The sequence below is a fragment of the Cyprinus carpio genome, chromosome B19 (assembly GCF_018340385.1).
Source record: "Cyprinus carpio isolate SPL01 chromosome B19, ASM1834038v1, whole genome shotgun sequence".
Classification (NCBI taxonomy): Eukaryota; Metazoa; Chordata; class Actinopteri; order Cypriniformes; family Cyprinidae; genus Cyprinus; species Cyprinus carpio.
In genome coordinates this window covers 30,569,282-30,591,409 of record NC_056615.1, presented here as the reverse complement: position 1 = coordinate 30,591,409, position 22,128 = coordinate 30,569,282, and the positions used below count along the sequence as shown (strand labels likewise).

General features: G+C 37.3%; 1 pseudogene; it reads right to left on the bottom strand.

Annotated features, from left to right (window-relative positions):
- Positions 1-7,719: 7,719 nt before the first annotated feature.
- On the bottom strand, positions 7,720-21,104 carry LOC109071585 (annotated as a pseudogene).
- Between the last annotated feature and the right edge of the window lie 1,024 nt (positions 21,105-22,128).

Sequence of the window (22,128 nt, the reverse complement as noted above, 5' to 3'; positions counted from 1 at the left end):
CATCTCTGTGATGTGTCAGGCTAATATTTTCAGGACATCATTACTCCAGTCGTTTTGCAGTTTCACAATGATCTTCAGTAGGCTGAATCATTCTAATATGATGGATTTATGTATGAGTGTTGTGAAACGAGACGTAATTCTGCTGTCTAATATAGTGGATGAATAAACTGTTGTCGCAAAGAACTGCTATCAGGCTATTCAGGGCGTATAAAAAAAAATTCTAACTAATATATATCACAAAGTAATAATTGATCTTTTCTTTACTATCACTTTGATGATCAATTTAACACAATCCTTGCTGAATAAAGATGTATTGATTTTATTTTATAAAACAGCCTCTAGAAAAAAAAATGACTGACCCCAACTTAATGACCAAGTAGTGTATATTTGTTATTACAAATATTTGTATATTTTACAAACATAGCTTCTTTTCTTTTATTTTGTTTTTTTACTTTTTAGTCATCAAAGTATCCTAAAAAAGTATCACATGTGTATATCTGAAAAAATATTAATGCACAATGAAGGTGTTTCCAACTAATGATAATGAATGGTCTGCATATAGACGAATGATTTCTAAGGGATCATGTCGATAATGATGCCTAAAAATTCAGCTTTGCATTCACAATCACAGAAATAAAATGATAGATTTAAAGTATAATAAGTGTTAAAACACACATTATTTTAAATTGTAATAGTTATATCACACTATTACATCAGTTTTTGCTGTATTTTTGATCATGACTGTGGTGATTAAATGCAGCGCGGTTGTCCTGTGAGCCAAGAGGTGAACTTGCTTCAAGGGGCAGGCAAAAACCTCTGCATACTGTCACTTCTTCCTGTGGAGTGCCTCAAGGATCTGTTCTAAAAAGCCCTGTGAATTTCACCAAGTATCATCTCTTGGTAATTAATATTAAAATATTAAAATAATGTCTCACACCTTCACTTCTTCATTTCCACAACCACAAGGATCTTTGGCGATGGTCCGGCTTTGTGTGTTTTAATCTACTTGCTCCCTCCTGGCTCAGATCAAATTGTATTTATTCCAAACTTATGGCCATAGTGTAGCTGGCTGAGACAACAGTAATAATAGTAACAGCACTTGTTTACTATGTAATATGAGTGTTAGATTTTGAGGTTGATCACCTGAAGATCTCCGTCCGGCTCATGTGAGCCTCCTTAACAAGCCTACTGCTCTGCATCAGGAGATCTCGGGGCCGTTGAAGCGCTCCTGCGGTCTCCATGCCCTATCTTCTGGACTGTATAGTCTCTATCTATGTCAGGCGCGCGATGTCCCAGACCAGCCGAGCTCCCTCTTTCAGAACTCTGCCTTTATTCTCTAAAAATAACAGCAGGAAACACGTGAGAAATCCTCCTGCTGCCATCCGTTTTTGACAGGGTTCACACAGACAGCACGTGACATGCGGACATGTTGCGAATTTGCTGTTAAATTACTGAAGCGCTGGATTTTGTCACATACAATTTGTGGAATTTGCAATCATTGCGTTTTTTCAATTCAACTCAATCATTTTTTGACAGCAAAAAGATTCAATTCTAAATATCACGATCGGAATTACGGGCAGGACATACATGGTTACGAGTACATTAGTAAGTTAGCCGTTTGACATTGCCTCTCTCTTTCTATGCTGATGGATTATCTCTTAATAAAGTGGAAATCTGATAGAGTAATTGGAAATGTGATGCCCCACTGACCATTGGGGATAACCGTCGTCTTCATCCTCAGCTCCCTCGCTGGTCCTGCTCAAACTGACTCTTACTCTCATGTAGCAGCTTCCAGCTGAGCGGGCGTGGATCTGAGACAGTTTGATGCGCTGTTCAGCCTCCAGCTGCAGAACGACACTCATTCCTGCTAGTAAGACACATATTCGACTTAGTTGACAGAGACACACATTTTCTCTGTGTCATTTAATGGTAATTCTGCATCTAATATTTAGCTATACAGTAACTAGGTCAAAAGTTTGGGAACAAGTACTTATGTTTATGTTTTTGAAAGAATGTCTCTTTGCTCCATCAATAAGGCCTGCAGTTAGTTGATTTGCAAAAATTAGCATGAAAAACGTACAGTAATTTGTGGAATATTATTACCAACTTTAAAATTAATAGATTTTCTGTGTTTGAATATATACTTCAGAAAATTAATTTATTCGCTTGAGGGGGCAAAGCTGTCATTTTCCACAGCATCATTACTCGCCAGGCCTCTCAGTGTCACAGGTTAACAATCCAGTCTATGCACATGATGCATTTAGAAAATGCATGAATCTAATATGCTGTTATTTATTATGAGCTGGTTGGAAACTGATCTGGCTGTCTTAAATATATTTGATGAGTAAATAGGTTGAACAAAAAAAAGACTGCATTTATTCAAATAAAATAAAAACTCTTAATAATAAATAAATTCTAATAATATATTTTCCTTTACTATCTACTTTTTATCAATTTAAACACATCCTTGCGGATAAAAGTTTGATTTTATTTCCAAAATAAGACAAAAATTACTGACCCTTGACCCCCCAATGTACTCGCCCATTAGTGTATATTGTTAATGACAAATATTTATATTTTAAAAGTGCTTCTTTTTTTTTTTTTGTTACTTTTTATTCATCAAATATCCTAAAAAAGTATCACTGTTCGGAAAAAATATTAAGTCAGTCATAACTGTTTCCAGACTTTGATAATGATAATCATCCATATTAGAATGAGTCTAAGGCTCAGTGATAATATCCTAAAAATTCAGCTTTGTCATCACAGAACTAATGAAATTTAAAGTTTAATAAATATTTAAAAAACAATTATGTTAATTGTATAGATATATCCAATATTACTGTTTTTTCTGTATTTTTGATCAAATAAATTGCAGGCTTGATGAGCATAAGAAACCTTTCAAAAACATAAAATAGTAAGGTGTCCAAACTGTTGGTCTGTACTGTACAATCAGAAAATCAGCAAAAACAATGACCGAAATTCAACACTAAATATCATAGCAAACAAAAGGTCAGTTACAAAATGACAGCCCGTTATTTACAGGATGAAAGGATGCCAGATCGGACAAAAAACTATCTCTGAAAAATAGGAATAATTGTGTCCAGAAAAACCCGCAAGAACATGGTCCTCAGGATCTACAAATGACTTAAAAAAAAAAATGTTTAAGAAAATAAATACAAATTTAAAAAAAAAATGGTGTTGAATAAATGATTAATTGAGCAATATTTTATTTTTTATTTTTAGCAGCAAAGCCTGATTTTGGACCATTTATGATGTTGTGGGCGTTAGCTGAGGCATTATTTTTATGAATAAATTAAATATAAGCTCCTTATTTCTCCATAATACACTCAATGTGAAAAATAATTAACTTTTGAAGATTAACAACTATCAAATAATAATGAAAAAAATTATACACCAACTAATTTAACTCCTGTGAATAATTTTTTCATTATGGTAATATTTGTACATCCATTATTTTAATGAAAATTAAACAAATGCAAATAAAGGTGAAACAAAAAAAATCAATACAAATAAAATAAAACAATAAGCAACTAAGCCTGTTTTAAGACCATTACGTTTGGTTTCCATGAAGTAGTTTTAAGGTTCATCCAAAAAAAAAAAATCACCTGGTATTTTTGCATCCTAAAGAGTGAAAACACTCTATTGGGGGCCTATTAAAACGTTTATCTTTAGTTTAGCAGACAGAAGGATTGTTTGGAATGACAACTCCAGGCTCAACCAATGGCGTCAGACTGGAGGCGGGGCTATCTGACTGAATGACCAATGATCAGACAGAAGGATTGTTTGGAAACAGTCAGTATTTCTGCATTTAGTATCTGTTTGCTGCCTAAAACTAAAACCATCAAAGTTAATTAAATTAATTATAATAAAATGTATTTAGTTCATAATAATAATAATAATCTAAAACTATAAACATTTTAGTTATTTATACTAAAATGTATTTATTTAGTTTATAATACTAGTATAAAGTTAAAATCATACAAATTTATTTAATTTATTAAACAAATCCATATCATAACTTTATCATAACTAAACCAAAAAAAAGAAAAAAATTTTACAAAAAAAAAAAATTGTTTTAAAAATATAATTAAACTAAAACAAAAAAAAAAACTAAAACCATAAAACTTTTATTATACTAATCTAAACTATCAAAAACTAATAATACTACTAAATGTTTATTATAGTAATCTAAAAAAAAAAAAAAAAACTTAAATACATTTTCTTTACTTTAAAAACAACAACAGAAATAAAATAAAATACAAAAACAAACTTATTTTATTTCAGCTAGTTGTCAAGGCAACATTGTTTAGCTTAACTTGAACAACTGAAATAAAATTAATAAAAAGTATATAGACATTTTTACAAAAATGAAAATGATTACACAAAACCTAAAAATAAAAACTAATTCAAAATAATAAAAACTATAACAGCATCTCAATGACACTAAAATAACACTGAGGTTTCAGACTAGACGTCTTGTGAGTTTAACAAAAGTGTTCATATAGAGCCCCACACACACACACATACACACACACACACACACATTCACACACACACACACACATTACACCCCATACATACACACTTTTACACACAACACAAACACCATACTACCCCAATAAACACCCAAACAACCACACTTACCCATTACGCCGCCTTAACCCACCCTTACCACCTGCCTTGCCCACCACCACCTGCACACACACACACACACATACACACACACTGGCTGCATACATACCTTGCTTATCATACTAACACACACAATCTGCCACACACAACACCTGCTGCCATTGCAGCGCCTTTCGCCTTGCCCCCACACCACACACCTAATCACCCACACTGCACACTGCATACGCCTGTACGCCTATTATCATACACAATCACACAATCACACCTGCACGCACACACACCCACACACCCACACGACACCCCTGAGCCACCACACCACCTTGCCCCCCACACCGATACTACTACGCTACCCACACACTACACATAGCCTTATTGCTGCCTACCCTACCCACACATGAAACCACACATGCAGGCTGCCACCTTACTTGCGCCACCACCCTGCCTGCATAAATGCATACCACACACACAATCACATTACCATTATGCCTGCGTGCACACGCGACCTCGATCCACCCCCACCACCACAATCCACACACCCACCCACCACCTTGCCTTGCCCACGCATGCACCTGCCTTACACCTGCCTTGCTGCCTTACCTTACCTGCCACTTCAGACACTTAATACACACATGCCTTGCCTACTTTTACCTGCGCTTGCCTGCACTAATCCACACACGCTGCCACAACACACTGCACTTCCTTGGCCACTGCTGCCTACTGCCTGCCCACACACACACACACACGACGAACACTGCACTACACACACACACACAGCCATTGCCACACATGCCCTGCCTGACATACACACACACACACACAGACACACAGACAACACACACACACACAGCGCTAACCCACACACACGCCAGCTGCCTGCCACCTACACACACACACGAACACACAGACACTGCCACCACGCACACACACACACACACACACACACACACACACACAATCCACACACACCTGCAGCGCCTACACGCACATGCACACACACACACTGCACACTGCCACACACAGGAAACACGCGCACACAGACACACCACACCACATCACACACACCCATCACACCCACACCCGCCCCACACCCCCACAACCAAAACATTTCAGACATCACGAGATGGAGGCTCTTTATACGAGACACAAAGAGCAGAGGGTCCGGCTCGGTCCTGATTGATGTGTTAACAGACAGAAACCAAGCATTTTAATGGACCACTAGAGAAGATGAGATAAAGCAGCAATCTACAGAGAACGATTGCTGAACAGGAGGGAAAACACCGCAATGGTTTAACAGCAGGTTTCTGATAAATGTCAGAGTGACACTAATACGAAAACGCAAATTCACCTAATGGCACTTAAACCACAGCAGACGCACACACACTCACCCAAGCACATTTACACACATTTCTACACAGTAAAAAATTATTATTTTTAAGTTCAGTGTGTTACTTGCCATTTCTTTGCAATTATTTATGAACTTCAGTATCAATTTCAAAGTGAAAATTGTTTCCAAGTAAATCCTACACCTGTTTTTTTTTCCTCCGAGACTTTAGATCCACATCTAAAATCAAAAAAAACAACCAACAGTTTGACAGAGACTTACATGCTCAGCGGCGCCGTCCATTTCCGGCGTTCTGCACATCGAAGCGAGGCTCTGCCAGGTCGTCTCCCATTTTTTCGGACCTGAGCATTCTCCGGTTTCTCCACCTGCGGATCACAAACACACACCAGATGCCTGGCCTGAACATCAAACCCACACAAAAACCACTCCATCACACACCTGCGTGATTACCACACACACATGAACATATCAACCAGCTATTCATGTGTTCAGAACCCTGCACTGCAAGAGAACACAACCAGGAAAATGCAAAATTCAGCACATTTAATTCAGAATTAAGAGATGATTGAGAGATGCGGTGGGAGGAAATGATCTGGAAAAAGACTACGTTAACACCAAAATATATAAAAAAAAAACTGTCACAAAACTTCACATAAAATACAAAATACATATACAAAACTCCAAAATAAATATTTTAAATAGTTATTATTAATTTTTATTTTTTTTTAATTTTTTTTTTTATTTATACATTTATACTTTTTTTATTTTATACTGTTTCTCTATTTATATTTAAAATATTTGTTCTTTATTAAAAGCAAACTATGCCTAATTTTTAGGAACCATTTCGATTTGTTGCCATGTGGACAAATTTTTTTTTGTTTTTTGTAAGCCATAATTAAATTTCCACATTAATCATTAAGGACAAAAATAAAAAAACAACATGGAAAAATCTCTCTCTCTCTAATGACAGTAATGTGAAAATGATTAGATTAGAATTTGATTATCTACACAGTGAATTATTTCTACATCCTGGTAATATCTGTGCTTCCATTAACTTAATAAAAAAACGGCATAATAATTTGTATAATTGCTTATTTTAAATTGTTTAATTTAAGAATAAAATAAAATAAAATAAAATAAAATAAAATAAAATAAAATAATCCAGACTTACTATGACTATGAGAATTAGGGGGTTAAATGTGCTTAATTGTCATGAAAAATAACAAAATAAATAAATAATATTAAAAAAAAAAAACCCTTAATGACCTTTAAATGTGCTACGGAAATACACATGATTTTCTTTACACAAAAACATCTTTTGATTTTGGGGTTAAATGTGACCCATTTCACGAGATTCACTCATAAATGGTGTTCTGGGAAAATAAAAATCAAAAGTTAAAGTGTAAATGATGGGCTTTTAAAGCGGTCTATATTCACTAGTTTTCCTTCAGAGCTGCTGAGATCAAAGAGTGTCACAGGAACGGTAGAATAAAGCTCATCTGTGTCTCTCTCTCTCTCTCTTACATCACAATCTCTCTCGCCCCTCCATCTCCCTGCTCTCTGGCCGATTCGAAATCATCTCCTTCCTTCAGCGACCCTCAAACGCACATCAATTCCTCCCCCAGTCTTCACCTGCAGTGCTGCACGGATAAATCATCTGAGAAAGCTTTGAAAGCGTCTACATCGAATCAGGCAACAACAAACTGGTGTGCGGTTTTTGCAATGCAGATAAACGCAGACCAACTGTTGCATCACGAGTTCGCAGCGCGAGAGTCGATGTGAAACACAGCAGCGGCTCTTACCTGCGGCAGGAGTCGGTCAGACGCTGGAAGCTGCTCGTCACGCGCCGCTGTGTGTGTGTGTGAAGTCCTGGCATGCGTCTCTCTCTCCCTCCTCGTCTGCGCTGCTGTCGGAGAGGAGGGGTCTTGGAGACGCGTCTCCGCAGAGCACAGCCCACCAGCGACGCTGCGGTCAGATCCCAGCTCTTCATCTCTGCCTCTCTTCAGCGTCTCCAGCTCCGCTTCCATCAGCGAGAGCCGCTCTGCCAAGCTCTTCTTCTCGTTCTCTACCGTCTCCAGCTTCTCCATCAGCTCAGAAGTGTCTTTTCCAATCACCGTCCTCTTGAGCTCCTCCTCAAGACGTTTCACATCAACTTCCATCATCGAGAGCCTCTCCACCAAGTTTTTATTCTCGTTCTCGGCCGTCTCCAGCTTCTCCGTCAGCTCAGAAGTGCCTTTTCCAATCAGTGTGTCCTTGAGCTCGTCCTTGATCTGTTTTGAATCAGTTTCCATCAGCAAAAGCTTTTCCACTAAGTTTTTATTCTCGTTCTCGGCCGTCTCCAGCTTCTCCATCAGCTCAGTAGTGTCTTTTTCATTCCCCGTCCTCTTGAGCTCCTCCTCAAGACGTTTCACATCAACTTCCATCATCGAGAGCCTCTCCACCAAGCTCTTCTTCTCGTTCTCGGCCGTCTCCAGCTTCTCCATCAGCGTCTTCCCATCCACCTCCTCGCGTCTCGTCTGAAGATCTCTGAGCTTCGTCTCATATTCCAAGCGCTGCTCGAGCTGGAGCTTAGCGCTCACCAGGCACGTGTACTCGTCCTTCAGCTCCTGGTAGTTCACCTCGAAGTTCTTCTCAGCGAAGGAGAACGTGTTTCTCTGCTTTTCGATCTCATCCTGCAGCTCCTTCAGTCGCGCACACATCTCTTCGTTTTCCGAGGACAGGCGGTTGATTTTTTCTCTCTCAGCTGACTGTATTTCTTCACTCTCCGCTCTCAAGCGCTCGACCTCCGCCTGCAGCTCCTTCAGCTGCGCGACCAGCTCCTCCCTTTCCGTCGCCTGATTCAGGTCGTTTTTCAATGCAACGATCTCCTCGAGCAGCGCGAGTCTCTCCGAAGCCAACGCCGCTCTCTCGCTCTCCACCGACCGCAGCTTACCCTCAAAACTGTCCAAAGCCTGGCGGTGCCTCACGCCCATCTCGTCGCGCAGGTTCTCCACGTTCAGCTGGCTCTCCCGTTGAAGGTCGTCTCGGAGTTGGGAGAGCTCCTCCTCGTGGCTGAACAAGAGCTGCGTTCGCAGGCGCTCCAGCTCGGACTCCAGCGATTCGGCCATGCGGTCCAGCACCGCGTCTTTCTCCCGCTCCAGCATCTCCAGTTTGATCTTATAGTTGGTGATTTCTGATTCGTGCTTGGCTTCTAGTTCGCCGTTGGCTTTGTGCGCCAAATCGAGCTGCGCCCGCAGGTCACTAATAGCGTGTTGTATTTTCTCTGGGCTCTGTATTTTGGCTCTTTGCAGCTCGTCACGCAAACGCTCCAGCTCCTGCGCCAGACCGACCGAGTTTTTCTGCGCTCGCCTGCGTTAGCTCCTGCTCTGCCTTTTCGCGCAGCACTTGCGTCTCCTGCAGCTTCTGCTGGAGCTCGATGAGCTTCACGTTTAGCACGTTGACGCCTCCGGTGGTCTGGAAGAGCTGAGCTTTAAACCTCTCCAGCTCTGACTGATGCTGCTGGACGATCTTCTCGGTTTCCGAGCAGTGCTGCGCTTGGATGCGCTCCAGCTCCGTCGCTTGCTGCGTGCGAAGCTCCTGCTTCATCTGCGTGATCTGCTGACCGTACATTTCGTCCAGTTCGGCTCTTAGCTGCTCCATCCGGCGGCTCCAGTCGTCCTCGATTCTGCGGAGCGTCTCGCTCTCCGACTGGCCTCCCTGGTGGCAGCGCTGCTGGAGGTCCTCCACGGTTTTCATGAGCTGCAGGATTTCTCCGGACGACATGCGCTCTTTCTGTCTGGACGCGGCGAGCTCTTTTTCGCAGTTGTCTAGTTCTTGTATTTTCGTAGAACATATTTTACTTCACCCACTCCACTTTTTGATTGTAGGTCAGAAGCTGATCCTGAAGCTGTGTTATCATACTCATATTCTCTATACACAGAGACCCCTTCTTCTCGTAAACTCTGAAAAAAATACTCCTCCTCTTGTGCGCACATCATGACAACAAAAAAAAAAGCACATTTTTAGTTTCAACAAGCTTTTTATTGCTGTCAAGCAAGTGCAATTTTTAATCTAATTAACTGTGCAACTAAGGCTGCGATAGTAAAACGATGCAGAATCGATTCGTGGATCGATTTTCCAAATGCATCACGATTCTCTCTGGAATTGATTCTGAGCTTATATTTTAACAGCAGATGGCGCTCTAATCTAGTTTTTAACCGTACACTCAAATGCTCTTGAAGAAGAGCTGAAGAGCGCCGGCTCATCCGGCTCAGAATGCTTTTATGATGAGATTAATGTAAACACAGTCCACTGTGAACACCCTTGTAATTCGCGTGAACCGTTTCGAATTTTATGAATGACTATTTTAGGTTCGAGTGTGTGTAAGGATTTGGAAACGAGCAGAGTACGGCTGTTTCTAAAGCATGCAGCGCCATCTGCTGTTCAAAACTGAGCTCAGTTTTTTCCCAGCCCTAGTGCAGACTAATCTAATTAAATCGCAAATTAATCACACATCAACTTTTAGCTGAGAAATCACCCCCCAAAAGATAATTTAAAGTCATTATTGTGTTAAACTGAGAAAAGCATTGAATGGACATTACAAAAATGCAGCTTTATTAAGTAATATTCTTATTCAACATGGCATAAATAATGATAATAAAGGAGTATTTTTCTATTTAATATGGAAATATAAAATGATTTTTAAAAAATGCAAAGATGATCTAAATAAGAAACTAAAAGCGCCAGTAAGTGGCAGAGAGGCACTGTATTAATGAGCGAGTCATTGAATCATTCACTCAACCAATTCATTCAAAAACATGAATTCATTTAGTAACGAAACACTGCTTGGAGACATGCAACAGTTCTACCATGGCTTTGTTTGGAACTATTTTTGTTTGCGAAATTAAGCTATAAAAAGATAACATTGTGTCTAAAATGTAACACAATATTCACTTCTTGTTTATTGAACTCTTGCATTAAAATCAATATCACATTTGCAATCGTGTATGTAATTAGGAAGAACAGCACTGCTGTTACTGCTAAACTACGATATAAATACAAGAGGATCATTTTTTGTCCTCGTATCTTGAATTTTAGGAGCATATAACTGCATTCTAATAGGCTACATCATGCAGTCAGTCAATTAACTCATTAAATCAACAGCCCTAATTTGATTCCTTTGGATAATAAGCAACGGAGGAAAAATTATAAGCACAGAATCTGTAATTATTCAGCAAGGGTCTTATTCACTCAGTTCACTTAAAGATGTCTGTTTGGTTGTTTTAATGAGGACTCCAGTGTGAAAACATGCCTGTGCATTAGCCATCAACTTGAACAATAGTATATTTTTGGGTTTGATTTTAACAAAGCTTATGATGCTGGATCGCATGACTGGAAACAGCTGCCTAGGGCTGACGGCCGTTGAGTGGGCTGACTTGTTCTATAGTGAACTCACCGTCGCAACTTCACTCAGACTCTCCTGAAGCTGCGCGATCAATAGAAGCTGCTCCTGCATCTTCTCCTGGTGACCTCTGACCTGTGCGTCCCTCTGGTCCAGCTGTTGCTGGTACAGCGTGATCTGCTGACGGGCCTGGAGCAGATCTGCAGCGGTGGAGCTGATGTTGGAGCTCCGCAGTATCTCACCGGCCTGCAGCTGAGGAAAGATCCAGAGCGTCAGGATATCAGAGAAATAAAACACAACTTCAAAACAACTCCAAAACAGTGGACGAGGTGAGAGAAATGTTGATTATTATGCCTACTGAATTCTTTCAATATAAAAGCATGTCAAAAATTTTATGTGGGTGGATGTATTTTATGCTAATCTATGCAGAGTCCACCTGACTTTACAGAGCTTGAGGATTTAATGCAGCAGATGACAAAACTGCTGCAGAACATTAACAGTTTGGATCCTATTATAGTTAACATTATCTTTATAGTAATTAAAGTCATTTTTACAGTTATTATAGTTATCGCTAGCACTATAGTATCATTATAGTTCATTATACTTATCATCGTTATAGTTACAACTATCATTTCCAATATTTTTGTAGCTATCATTAGTTACTGTTATAGTTATCATTATACTTATTATAGTTTGTTATACTTATCATTGTTATAGTTAAAGCTATAATTATCGTTACAGTTACCGCTATCATTTCCGATATTTTTGTAGCTATCATTAGTTACTGTTATAGTTATCATTCTACTTATCATTATAGTTCGTTATACTTATCATCGTTATAGTTACCGCTATAATTATCGTTACAGTTACCGTTATCGTTTTCGTTATTTTTGTAGCTATCATTAGTTACTGTTATAGTTATCATTATACTTATTATAGTTCGTTATACTTATCATTGTTATAGTTAAAGCTATAATTATCGTTACAGTTACTGCTATCATTTCCAATATTTTTGTAGCTATCATTAGTTACTGTTATAGTTATCATTCTACTTATCATTATAGTTTGTTATACTTATCATCGTTATAGTTACCGCTATAATTATGGTTACAGTTACCGCTATCGTTTCCAATATTTTTGTAGCTGTCATTAGTCACTGTTATAGTTATCATTATACTTATCATTATAGTTTGTTATACTTATCATCGTTATAGTTACCGCTATAATTATCGTTACAGTTACCGCTATCGTTTTCGTTACTTTTGTAGCTATCATTAGTTACTGTTATAGTTATCATTATACTTATTATAGTTCGTTATACTTATCATCGTTATAGTTACCGCTATAATTATCGTTACAGTTACCGCTATCATTTCCGATATTTTTGTAGCTATCATTAGTTACTGTTATAGTTATCATTCTACTTATCATTATAGTTCGTTATACTTATCATTGTTATAGTTACCGCTATAATTATCGTTACAGTTACCGCTATCATTTCCAATATTTTTGTAGCTATCATTAGTTACTGTTATAGTTATCATTATACTTATCATTATAGTTTGTTATACTTATCATCGTTATAGTTACCGCTATAATTACCGTTACAGTAACCGCTATCGTTTTCGATATTTTTGTAGCTATCATTAGTCACTGTTAGTTATCGTTTTACATTTTTATTAAAGTTCATTATACTTATCTTTATAGTTATCTCTATAATTATCGTTATAGTAATTGCTATTGTTTTCGATTAACTACAGTTATTGTTATAGTTGAAGATACGTAGCGCAGGTCTGATACCTGTTGAAACTGAATCTGGAGTTTCTGGCTTTGCTCCGTCAGCTCCAGGAACTCCCTCATCACCTCCTCCTTCTCGGTTCGCGCCTGCTGCAGATTAGAGGTGAGCTGCGTGATGATTTCATCCCTCTGTTTCAGAGCTTCCTCAAAGTCTTGCAGCTGCGGACACAAAGCCACACCACACACACACACGTCTCAATTACTGCGATTTCACTCTCTTACGAGTCATAATTGAACAGCTTTCTCAGGTCACGGACAGCAAGGAGACTATACATCTGACCCTGCAGCACAAACGCAGTCATCAGTAGCACAGGTACATTTGTAACAATAGCCAAAAATACATTGTATGGGTCAAAACTATAGATTATTCTTTCATGCCAAAAATCATTAGAATATTAAGTATCTATGTTCCATAAAGATATTTAGTAAATTTCCTACCGTAAATATATCAAAACTTCATTTTTTATTAGTAATATGCATTGCTAAGAACTTCATTTGGACAAGGGGATTTTTTTTAGGGATGTAACAATGAAAGCGAGCCGGTTGAATATAGATTCAAATGTGTGACGATTCAAATGGAGCAGGAGTTTATATGAATGTGTCTCTGAGGGGAACTGACTGTCTTTAGAAACGTTTACGTGGTGTTTTCTGTTCATCTTTCCTCTGAACGATGGATAATAAAGTAGTGTTCATGAGCGCAGCGCTGCTTTGTTTACAGCGGTAACCAAGGAAACACTGTATCACTGCTGTTCATGAGAGCAGCTCTGCTTTGTTTACAGCGGTAACCAAGGAAACACTATCACTGCTGTTCATGAGAGCAGCGCTGCTTTGTTTACAGCGGTAACCAAGGAAACACTGTATCACTGCTGTTCATGAGCGCAGCTCTGCTTTGTTTACAGCGGTAACCAAGGAAACACTGTATCACTGCTGTTCATGAGAGCAGCTCTGCTTTGTTTACATCGGTAACCAAGGAAACACTGTATCACTGCTGTTCATGAGCGCAGCTCTGCTTTGTTTACAGCGGTAACCAAGGAAACACTGTATCATCACTGTTCATGAGAGCAGCGCTGCTTTTGTTTACAGCGGTAACCAAGGAAACACTATCACTGCTGTTCATGAGAGCAGCTCTGCTTTGTTTACAGCGGTAACCAAGGAAACACTGTATCACTGCTGTTTGATGAGCGCAGCTCTGCTTTGTTTACAGCGGTAACCAAGGAAATACTGTATCATTGCTGTTCATGAGCGCAGCTCTGCTTTGTTTACAGCGGTAACCAAGGAAACACTGTATCACTGCTGTTCATAAGCGCAGCTCTGCTTTGTTTACAGCGGTAACCAAGTAAACACTGTATCACTGCTGTTTGATGAGAGCAGCTCTGCTTTGTTTACAGCGGTAACCAAGGAAACCACTGTATCATTGCTGTTCATGAGCGCAGCTCTGCTTTGTTTACAGCGGTAACCAAGGAAACACTGTATCATCACTGTTCATGAGAGCAGCGCTGCTTTGTTTACAGCGGTAACCAAGGAAACACTGTATCACTGCTGTTCATGAGAGCAGCTCAGCTTTGTTTACAGCGGTAACCAAGGAAACACTGTATCGTTGCTGTTCAGATGAGCAGCTCTGCTTTGTTTACAGCGGTAACCAAGGAAACACTGTATCACTGCTGTTCATGAGCGCAGTGCTGCTTTGTTTACAGCGGTAACCAAGGAAACACTGTATCACTGCTGTTAATAAGAGCAGCTCAGGCTTTGTTACATCGGTAACCAAGGAAAACACTGTATCATTGCTGTTCATGAGAGCAGCTCTGCTTTGTTTACAGCGGTAACCAAAGAAAACACTGTATCACTGCTGTTCGTGAGAGCAGCTCTGCTTTGTTTACAGCGGTAACCAAGGAAACACTGTATCACTGCTGTTAATAAGAGCAGCTCAGCTTTGTTTACAGTGGTAACCAAGGAAACACTGTATCACTGCTGTTCGTGAGAGCAGCTCTGCTTTGTTTACAGCGGTAACCAAGGAAACACTGTATCATTGCTGTTCATGAGCGCAGCTCTGCTTTGTTTACAGCGGTAACCAAGGAAACACTGTATCACTACTGTTCGTGAGAGCAGCGCTGCTTTGTTTACAGCGGTAACCAAGGAAACACTGTATCACTGCTGTTAATAAGAGCAGCTCTGCTTTGTTTACAGCGGTAACCAAGGAAACACTGTATCGTTGCTGTTCAGATGAGCAGCTCTGCTTTGTTTACCAGCGGTAACCAAGGAAACACTGTATCACTGCTGTTCATGAGCGCAGTGCTGCTTTGTTTACAGCGGTAACCAAGGAAAAACTGTATCACTGCTGTTAATAAGAGCAGCTCAGCTTTGTTTACAATCGGTAACCAAGGAAACACTGTATCACTGCTGTTCATGAGAGCAGCTCTGCTTTGTTTACATCGGTAACCAAGGAAACACTGTATCACTGCTGTTCATGAGAGCAGCTCTGTTTGTTTACAGCGGTAACCAGGGAAACACTGTATCACTGCTGTTAATAAGAGCAGCTCAGCTTTGTTTACAGTGGTAACCAAGGAAACACTGTATCACTGCTGTTCATGAGAGCAGCTCTGCTTTGTTTACAGCGGTAACCAAGGAAACACTGTATCACTGCTGTTCATGAGAGCAGCTCTGCTTTGTTTACATCGGTAACCAAGGAAACACTGTATCACTGATGTTCATGAGAGCAGCTCTGTTTGTTTACAGCGGTAACCAAGGAAACACTGTATCACTGCTGTTCATAAGTGCAGCTCTGCTTTGTTTACAGCGGTAACCAAGGAAACACTGTATCACTGCTGTTCATAAGCGCAGCTCTGCTTTGTTTACAGCGGTAACCAAGGAAACACTGTATCACTGCTGTCCATGAGAGCAGCTCTGCTTTGTTTACAGCGGTAACCAAGGAAACACTGTATCACTGCTGTTCATGAGAGCAGCTCTGCTTTGTTTACAGCGGTAACCAAGGAAACACTGTATCACTGCTGTTCATGAGAGCAGCTCTGCTTTGTTTACAGCGGTAACCAAGGAAACACTGTATCACTGCTGTTCATGAGCGCCACCTGCTGTCAGAGAGTGACACTGCGGCTCATTCAGCTCGTCTGCTGCTTCCTTCAGATGTGTTTTATGTATAGTTTCACAAAACTAAAGTCAGACCACTCTGTTTTTCTTCAGATTTCTAAATGATGCAATCTAATTTAGATTAGAAACTGCTCATGCTGCATGTGTGCTGCATCTGTGTTTGGATCATGATTAAAATGCAGTGGTTTTCTCTAATTTTAAATGGAAAGAGCTTAGTTTGTTTACATGAAGAGATTTATTTTATTTGTGTAACTTATTTATTTGATTTGGGGTTTGTTTAAAAATTTTTTTTTAGTTTTGTTATACTTCAATTTCACGAAGAAACACGCAGGAATAGAGGCTCTTTTCCAGCAGATTTAATTGATAGCAAGTGACTTTCCTGGCGGCCTAATAGAGTCGACGACAAGAAGGAAGACATTCGTATTGTTTCAAGCGGAGTCACACAGAGACGTGAACAGCTATGAGATCCACTCAGCCCAATCACAGAGAGGTCAGATCAGAGTCATGTGTGTGGGCTTCCATCACCCACTCATCCAGCGTGACTCACGAGTCCTTCACCACACGTACCTGCTGCACTCCTTCAGCTCCAAACACGCCCCTGATCTCCTCCAGCTCACGGCTCAGCTCCTCCAGCGCCAGGTTCTTGGCGGCGAGCTCATCCTCCATGTTTGGTACGTGACTCTGAGGCTCCATGTGCGCTTCGGACGGCTGCAGATCTTCCTCCTGCCGGAGAGATCGGGACGGAGTGAGAAGATTCATGAGCGCTCATTTTAAAGCCCTTTCCACAGAAACGGAGACGGAGTTCGGTCAGGAGAATCTGAGAACTGCGTACTGAATCCCAGGGTTATTACAGTTCACTAAAACTAAAGCTAAAAACCGTTAAAAAATTAATTTAGATAGATATATAGATATATATTAGGCTAAAATAACACTATTAAAATATTTTAATGCTGTTAATGCACCGGCCCCGCCCCCAGAGCTGTACATCATCTATTTCATACAGCGGATTGTTGACAAATACAATGCAGGACGACTTCATAAACGCAGTTATGCGCTAAAATTCAAAATATTGGTGCAAAAATGCCCCTGTATGAGTTTTTGTCTCATATTTATATTTTATATACATATATACATATATACATATATATATATATATATATATATATATATATATATATATATATATAATATATATATATATTATATTATATATAATGTTAACATAAATAAAATGAAATATTTTATTGAATAAAGTATAAAGTAAATATTTTATTTAGCTAGTTGAAGTAGCTAGATGTATTAAAATAACTAAAACTGAAATATGGAGATATATTTTAAAATTATTTATTTTTTAACTTAAAATTAAAATTGAAAAAATGTTTTGAAAAAAACATGTTAGCATGACTAAATGTAAATGTAACGCAAATGCAGAAAAAGTAACTTAATCTAATAAAATAACTAAAATAACAGAAATTAAATTACAAAAATCTATCTGAATTTTACAACAAAATTACTAAAACTAATTAAATTAAAGTGAAAATGGAAAACAGAAAAATAAAAACAATTCACAATATTATTAAAAATTATAATAGTATCTAAATCATATTAAAATAACACTAAATCCTGACTATGATGCTAGTTTTATTCCTATATTTGAAAATTGAATTTTTATGCATTTATTTAGAGACCATTTAGCATTGATACCGGTACTGTGTAGGTAAAAAATGTGAAGCTGATGTCCTGATGATCTCTTTCCTCTAGTCTTTTACCTTCCGTCCATGTATTTAGCCCCTTGTAAAAGCTTTACGGTGCTCTTATACAAGCAGTTCCTATGGTTTTTACACCTGCCCCTCCACCAACATAATACACGGCCGACAGAATGCCAAGCAGACCCGTCTTCCCCATTCATGTGGTGAACTGAGTGAGCGCAGTTAAAATGCCACAGAACAGCATTAGCATATTCACAAGCAGCTGAGCCTCAGAGATGAAGGTAAAGCAAGAGGAAATATGATATTACATCATAAGAAAAGACGCTAGCAACTAACACTGCTTTATCAAATACATTACTGTACCCCGATCACAGAGGACGTCCTCTCGTGGAAACCATTTACCTGTCAGTTCATGAGAGAGTGCTTTTAGGACAACATCTGCACAAACACAATGCAATTTGCACAAAATACACAGATTCCTGCACATCAGCGTCACAAAAACATGACATGTATTTGGCTCTGAGAAATTTTTAGGACCATTGTAATTTTCTTCCATGACTTTTAATCATATTTACCCTCCAAATTCAGTAAAAAATTAATATTTTGACCTCTTCCATAATTCTTATTTTTCTCAATGCTGATCCTTACTAAGATTCTCAGTATTTTAAGAAATTTTTCCTGCCTTACACTTCTGTAATAAATTACTTTGATTTTATTATTTTTTTTATTATTATTATTATTTAATCATTTTCATTATTTAATTATTTTTATCACTATTATTTAGTTTTTTTTATTATATTATTACTATTATTTATTTTTATTTTATTCTATGCTTTTTTAAATGGAAGCCAATACAAATACAATAATCAATACACAAAATATTAAACTATTTAAACTTTTTAAACTAAGCTAAAAGTTTAATACTTAAATGCTTTAAAAATATAATGAAAATAATGTCATAATGCAGCAAACCCTAATATACAAACATAAAATTGTACTGAAAATTAGAGAAAATGTGCTTAATGAAAATGAATAAATACATAAATAGATATGTAAACAAACAACTAAATAAAAAACTAATCTTTTTGTATAAAGAATTTGAGAAGAAAATGTGCTTAATGAAAGAAAATATTTTTGTTTTGATAAAGGAGAAAATATACTTACGTAAAATAAATCAATAAATATTTTTTATTATTCTGTTATATTCTCATTTTTGCATTGTGAACTGGAGGGGGAAAGGTTAATAAATTAATAAATAAATAGTTTTTGTATTGAAAAAGCACATTTTTAAAAAAGTTTTGAGTTTAAATGTGTGCTGGACATTCTTGACCAGAATTTGTGAGATCCACTCAGCTGAATGAGTCTTTATCTGGTTATTGATTAGGCTGTAATCAGCTATTTGACAGTAACTGCTTTCTGTCCATCTCTGATCAGCAGCAACTTTGGTCAGAAATTTAGGCAGGTTTTGTAAGATTTCACTGCCTGGCAACCAGCAGGTCACATGGTGCACTGAGCATGAGAGCTGGAGAGGACCAAGCGGTGAAGGTTTCTGGATTTCTCCTTTGTGCTGCATCATAAAGCGTTCACAATCACAGTAATGTCCCCCGAGTCATTAATAAAACCAAACTCTGGCCTGAGAATAAACACACAAACCCTTGCTTCATAAAACACAATCACGTGGATCACACTTAAACTTTTCATTTACTCTATATTTGTCATTAAAAAAAAATAAGAGTAAATACAAACATATTTTAAAAATTGAACAAATATTAAAATACAAAAAATAACAAATATACAATTATTAGAATAAATAAACATACATGGTCTTTGTATTGATAATTGGAAAAGAAAATGTGCTTAAAGAAAATAAATAAAACAATAAATACATAAATAGTTTTTTTTTCTTTTTGATGACTGGAGAAAACATACTTTAAGAAAATAAAGTATTTAATGAACTTAATGAAAATAAATAAATTATTAAATATACAAATAAATAGTTTCTGTATTGATATTTGGAAGAGAAAATGTGCTTAAATAAAAAAAAAATAAAAAAAAAACAGTTTTTGTGTTAAAAATTAGAGAAATGTGCTTAATAAAAATAAATTAATTAAACAAACAAATAAATAAATTATATGTTTTTGTATTGATAATTAGAGGAGAAATGTGCTTAATGAAAATAAATCAAATAAATAAATAAACAGTTTTTGTATGGACAATAAGAGGAGAAATGTACTTAATTAAAATAAATAAATAGTTTTTGTATAAATAATTTGAGTAGAAAATCTGCTCAGTAGGCCTAATTAAATAAATATATAAAATTTTTGTCTTGATAAATGGAGAAGAAAATGTGCTTAAAGAAAATAAAACAATAAATACATAAATCATTTTTGTTTTGATGACTGGAGAAAACATGCTTTAAGAAAATAATGTATTTAATGAACTTAATGAAAATAAATCAGTTATTAAATATACAAATAAATCGTTTTTGTATTGATATTTGGAGGAGAAAATGTGCTTAAATAAGTAAAATAAAACAGTTTTTGTGTTAAAAATTAGAAGAGAAATGTGCTTAATAAAAATAAATTAAACAAACAAATAAATAAATAATATGTTTTTGTATTGATATCTGGAGGAGTAAATGTGCTTAAATAAACAGTTTTTGTATGGACAATAAGAGGAGAAATGTGCTTAATTAAAATAAATAGTTTTTGTATAAATACTTTGAGTAGAAAATCTGCTCAATAGTCCTACTTAAATAAATATATACAATTTTTGTCTTGATAAATGGAGAAGAAAATGTGGTTAGTGAAAATAAATAAACCGTTTAAAAGTCTTCTGGATCTTACCTCAGATGAGCAGTCTTCAGCCGTCGTGGAGACTTCACTCTCGGGCTGAAAAAAGAAAACATAACGAGGTCACATGTGCAATTAGTTTCTGCGCTGCTCTACTTTCTGAGGCTTCGGTGTTAGTGGGTCACTAATCAAGAGAGACACGCTTTTACAAAAGAAGCGTCCTGAAATGAAGGCTTAGGAGACAAAAGTGAAGCGGTGTGATCCTCAGCTCGGTCTCCAGATCAGTGCAGACACACTTCACCGGCCGCGGCTCTCTGTGTGCATCACGGCTAATTACACCGATGCATGAACATCTGACCTACATCCAGCTCAGTCCAGAGAAACCCAACAGAACAGCTCTGAATATGAGTACGAAACAATCGGTGCTGATAATCTAACTCTTAACTAAAGATCTTCTGTAAATCACTTCTTACTAGATTCACTATTCCTCTCTTACATTTACATTCATTAATGCAGCTTTGACCCTAACCCACTTCTGTTATATTATGACTTAATTTCTCATTTATTTGACTTTTTATTTTAACATCAATATAACAAATACAGTGTACAGTAAATGCTAAACTATGTAAACTAATGTTGAAATAAAATAATAATATTTAACTATATAATAAAATTGTCACAATGCAACAAATTGTAATGTACAAATATAATGTAAATAAATAGTTTATTATTGATCATTGGGGTGAAATGTGCTTAAATGTTACAAATTAATACGTGTGTTTTCTATTGATAATTAGAAGAGATAACGTGCTTCCAGAAAAATAAATAAAAAATAAATAAAATAGTTTTCGTTTTAATAATCAGAGGTAAAATGAACTAATTAAAATAATTTTTGTACAGATAATTGAACGAAAAAATGTGCTTAGTGAAAATAAATACAGTTTTTACATTGATAATTGGATGAGAAGTGTTCTTATATAAATAAATGAATAAATAACTAAATATGTGTATTAATAAACAAGCAATACGTAGCAAACGAGACTCAAAATTTCAGTTTACGCAGATTATAGAAGCGTTGTTTCCATGGCAACGCTCACAAGTGTGGTTTCCACGGCAATGCTCACAAGTGTGGTTTCCACGGCAACGCTCACAAGTGTGGTTTCCACGGCAACGCTCACAAGTGTGGTTTCCATGGCAACGCTCACAAGCTTCGACCATGGCAACACTCACGCATTGTTTCCATGGCAACAGCTACAGTAGGAAGTTACATAAGCGCTTGAAACTTTGCGATGGTGATTTAAATGCAAACGCGTGTCACCGACATACTGCTCTTCAGAAACACACTGAAACCGC